Genomic DNA, 5,453 nt, shown 5'->3' on the forward strand with positions numbered 1-5,453 from the left:
AATAAAATTTCACAATTTTAAACAATTTAAAAGAAGAAGAATTAAAAGAACTAAAAAAATGAAACGATAGAAAATAAGCGGCATATTGAAATAGAAAATTTGAGAAAAGAGAAATTAAAGCAAAGTTAGAAAAAACAAGAAGGTTAATAGAAATTGAAGAAATGAAGCTTTCAATGATGAAAAGATAATTTATTCAGAATTACATTTTATTAATTTTTAATTTTATATTTATGTGGTCTCATGTTAATTTTTTTTTTATTTTACTTATATTTTATTTGAAATACATTTTATGTTCATTGAATTAGGATTATAAGAAATGAAGAATAGTTTTTTCGTTACAGAAAATGGAGTTAGTTTTGTTTTTCTACAAAACGATATTGAAAGAAGTAATAATGCTTTAAGGGAGTGAGTGAGTATTTGGTTCCTAATTCTTTGCGCTTCGCTCATTCTTTGCATTCCGAAATCTATGTTGTCCTCCTCCATAGTCACTAGAGATTCCTCTTCGTCACAATCAGGTATCTCAACGATATCAACACAAATTGATCTTTGAAATGAATGCATAAATTATGTAACATTACGCACACATTGAATATTTTAGCTGCTTTCTGTGGGCTGAAATAAAGTTCTCTAGCACCAAGCAAACATCTCCATCGGCTTTTAAGCAACCCAATTGCACGTTCTATAATATTTCGGCACCGAGAATGAGCTAAAATTAAATTTTGCTTCTACACTTCCCCTCTTCAGGTGTCCTATAAGGTGTTAATAAGAAGGATTTGGAGGATATCCTGCGTCGCCTATTCATAAAATATGTTTTTATGGTTACAAATAAAATTTGTTTAAACTAATTTACCTAACATCCAAAAGTTGCTGCGATTATTGCCAGGAATATGTCTTTTTAGTTCCCGAAACGTTTCCACACTAAAGGTCGTGACAAGCTCCTGGATGCGACGCATCCAATAAACCGAAACCTCATTTTTGGTCACAAACCTATAAGTGTTGAAGCATTTATACACCTACAGTATGTACATATAATTTAACAAAAAGTACTTACAAACAAGAGCATTTAAACTAAAGTATCCTTTTCGATTATAAAATGAGTGCTTATTGTGTTTTGGTCCCAATTTTATATGGGTACCATCAATACACCCCATAACACTCGGAATTTTATACTTTTCATAAAATTTAAAGAGCAGCACTTCTCATTTCTTCGTTACTCATCCATTTTATCCACAAACGACATAAATTCACTTCGAACAATGCGTCAAGCATCTCTTCTGAAGTGTTGCACTAAAGGCAGACTGTGACAATCCACATCGTATTCCCCTACTGACACCCTTTTGCAGCCTCTCCTTCTGCAAAGAAACGCAGCGAAGCCGCCAACTTCACTATTGGGGTATTCCAAAAGATTCATCGGGTTTTGAAGCTTTGTTTGTTGTAATGTCTAGTAGATATTTAAACGCGCTGTTTGTTGGTCTATAACATTTCTGAAACCTAGAGGAACAATAACCAAAAATAGTTGGTACTATTTGCATCACAAATTATTTACAAATTATACATAAATTTACATAATTGATCCTGCAATTCAAGCGGATTTGAAGCATCCTAATCTTTCTACGAGCGACTCTTTGATCTTGCACATTTTCATCTCTGCTAACAGCAGTCTCCTTAAATTATATATTAATCATTTTAAATTTTTTCACCAAAAAAATGCGTTCAATTTGGTTTCTTTGTTAATATTTTATTTTGACGTTTTGACAGGTGTCATCTCACATTCGAAATTTCGATGAAATGCTGTTCACCTGAAATCTTTCTGCGTTCATGGTGGTGAACGATTTCCCGGTGAATCGAAATATTCCTTTGTTGAACTATTCCACGCGAATATTCATGATAAGGCTGATTGTTCTGCCAAGGAACTGCTCCCACTGTATTAAAATAATTACAATATTTTTCTCGAGTAGTTTTTGCTAAATTATATGCATTCTTTGCACTTAAAACTTGAAGAGCTTTAAGTCCATGGTCATTATGCCAACCGGCGTATTCTATCGCTCCGGGATTTGTTTCTTCAACATCGAATTCACCTTCAAAATACGTCTCCTCATCTTTCCTCCGTAAAAAGTTATGCAAGTAGCAACAGGTTAACACAATTTTCGTGACTTTTTCTGGTGATAAATTAATAGTTTGTAGGAAAATTCTAAATCTTGATGCTAAAATGCCAAAACAGTTTTCAACAATTATTCTCGCCTGATGAAATCCTGTAGTTAAAATTATTTCTTCTTCCTTAGTGTGTTGTGGCTAAACGGCTTCATGATATTTTCTAAACAGGGAAAAGAATCGTCAGCTACGAATACAAATGGTAGTTTTCTTCGCAGTTTGGAAGCGGCTGAGGGTCAGGAATTTTCAATGTTTTAATTTTTAGAGATGTAAAAAATTTTGTTTCGCTAAAAAGGCCGGCATCAGATGCTCTTCCACTTGTGCCAACATCCACCATCAAAAATTCGTAACTAGCATTAACCACTGCCATTAAAATGATGGAAAACTTTTTTTATAATTATAATAAAAAAGATCCAAATCCAGGTGGCTTTGTTATATTGACGAGTTTTCCATCAATTGCGCCTATACAATTTGGGAAGTTCCAGCGTGCATCAAAAGTTTTCGCTTCTACCTTCCAATCTTTTTCAGTTTGTGGAAGCTGAAAAGTAAGGAAAAAGTTATAAATCTTTCTTTTTAGGATTTCACTGTTCGACCAAGCAAAACAAAAGTTTCTGAAGAAGATAAACTCTATTAAAATTGCATGCGAGAGACTTGTCAACAGCCGTGAACCCACAGAAGGTGACTCTTGGCTCAATCGTGGGCTTCGCAATATAGTGAAATGGAGGCCTCCCAGAAAACGACTGCGCGAAAAATCATGTCAGATGTTTTATTTCAAGGTTGCTTGGGAGCATTGGAATTCGGACACGCGATTCAAATCCAAAATGTTTTTAACCCAAGTCAAATATTAACACCAAATGTCATCCCGCAATACCCAATGCGTACATCTACGCAACTTAACTACGCGGTGCCCCAGCACATGCAGAAATATACAATAAGAGTTCCGACTCCTTTAAGTAGTGGCTCGTCCATAAACAGTAGTAGAATGTCACCTTAAGTCACACAAAACGTACGAATCGTTGAAAATACATCATCCCTTAATTTGAGCTCGGTAGAAAACTTGCAAAATTTCTTTGCATCGTTTGAAACGGACGAATAATTTATTTTTATCATACCCTGAACAGGGTATATTAAGTTTGTCACAAAGTTTGTAACACCCAGAAGCAATCGTCGGAGACCCTACAAAGTAAAGTATATATATAAATGATCAGCATGTCGAGCTGAGTCGATTTAGCCATGTCCGTCTGTCTGTCCGTCTGTCTGTCTGTATATATACGAACTAGTCCCTCCGAATTTCTCTTCAAGTAGCTGCTCATTTATCGGAGATATCGGACCACTATAACATATAGCTGCCATACAAACTGAACGATCGGAATCAAATGCTTGTATGGAAAACTTTCACATTTTACAAGATATATTCACGAAATTTGGTATATATTATTTTCTAAGGCAACAATGTAATCTCCGAAGAAATTTTTCAGATCGGTTAACTATAGCATATAGCTACCATACAAACTGAACGATCGGAATCAAGCTCTTGTATGGACAACTTTCACATTTGACAAGATATATTCTCGAAATTTGGTAATCTCCGAAGAAAATGTTCAGATCGGTTAACTATAGCATATAGCTTCCATACCAACTGAACACATAGTTACTAACAGAAATGCACTTGTGAAGGGTATTTAGCTTCGGTGCAACCGAAGTTAACGTTTTTTCTTGTTTTTACTTCAAAAAACCAATAATTTTCAGACACACATATGTACACATGAAAGTTTTCTTGTTTAGTCGAAAACAAATAATTTAATCAATAAATAATTACCTTAATAAAATCTTTCAATTGACTTATTGTGGCATCACAAGTCTCTGTAAGTATTTTTCCAATCGTTTGGGGCGCAATTGCTGTCAAAAATTTTAAGTCTTCAAAGCTATTTCCACTAGCTAGAAAGCGCAAAGTTAAAGCAAGGCGGTGATGAGGGGGAATCGCTTCTCTCATTATTGTATCCCGTTTCGTTATGACATTTTTTGTAAAAGTTGGTCAAATGTTGCCTTGCTCACACGAACGTAATTTTTTAAATCATTTTGTGACGTGAATTCCAGTTCTTTAATAAGCTCACTTTGTCCAAGAACTGCTCGTTTTTTAAACCATTCTTTGCACCAAATTCTTTTTTTGCGATCTTCTCTCTTTTTTCTACGCTTAATTGCCACAGCGAGCAATATTGCTGCAGCACAATTATTGTCCATATTCATCGCTGTCTGACAGAGAACTAATGTTCGGCCAAAAGTTCGTATGGTGTATGGCCAAAGCTGCTAACAAGATTGCGGAATGTTCACAAAAATGTTCGTGTTGTGTATTTGGCGCTTTAGTTGCCCTTTCAGCTGATCGCTGCGATGATGAGTCATCGCCGTTAGTTTTGTTTTTGCCAGGAGTTGCTGTTGTAGGCTCGACAAAGCTAAAGTAGGCATTTAAAGAATGCCTACGGCTTTGCTGGTGAGGCTGAAAGTGTAAACACAATGGCTACGACAGACTGCAAACTACATCTGTCAAATATTAAAATACACACGTTCTTATGGAAGGGGGCCGTCGTCCCGGGAGCAACTTCTTGGGGGCGGCAAAATGGTATTTAAAAACTCCAATCCGGCAAAAATTCCTGCAAATTGTGTCAAAAGAGTACAAGAGATAGGGCGAAAGTGAGTTTTTTCTATGGCTTTTAATAAGATGTCTTGTAAATTTACTATCAATTTCCTCAAAAACCGTTTTGTGAGAATTTTGGAACTTCAGAATTTGCGTGGCGTTCCTAAATTTTATATACTTAATATCGGAGGTATTTTGTAAAAATTCACTTTTTTTCGAACCGCCTCATGAAACTTGTAGGTAGGTAGATAAAGGGGGCGCCAGAACATCCTTGGCCCCGGGCGCCCGAAGTTGTAGCTACGCCACTGGCTTCGGTGCAGCCGAAGTTAACGTTTTTTCTTGTTTTAGTTTTGTTTGGCTTTATATCGTGGAAAGACTTACCCCTGAATAACGATTGCTAATCGTTCATTTCTATTACGAAAATTCTCGTTCTGTGAAAACTATTTTTCGCGCTTCACTCAACTCAACGGTCAACATAGTCGGTCTACTGAGCATACGATTCTAAACACCATTACTCATTTTGAGACCCTGCATTCATTATTGGATAATATTTGAACGAATAGACGACGTCCAGAACACTGTGCACAAAATATAGCAAGCGCAGCTGAGGGTGTGCACGAAGACCATGGAGAGTCGATTCGGCGCCGTCCGCAACAACTCGGACTGACGA

At 36.2% G+C, this 5,453-nt stretch overlaps 1 pseudogene; it reads left to right on the forward strand.

Annotated features, from left to right (window-relative positions):
• Positions 1-316: 316 nt before the first annotated feature.
• LOC126758451 (uncharacterized) lies at positions 317-3,194 on the forward strand (annotated as a pseudogene).
• Positions 3,195-5,453: the final 2,259 nt, after the last annotated feature.

The sequence above is a fragment of the Bactrocera neohumeralis genome, chromosome 2 (assembly GCF_024586455.1).
Source record: "Bactrocera neohumeralis isolate Rockhampton chromosome 2, APGP_CSIRO_Bneo_wtdbg2-racon-allhic-juicebox.fasta_v2, whole genome shotgun sequence".
In the NCBI taxonomy this organism is placed as follows: domain Eukaryota; kingdom Metazoa; phylum Arthropoda; class Insecta; order Diptera; family Tephritidae; genus Bactrocera; species Bactrocera neohumeralis.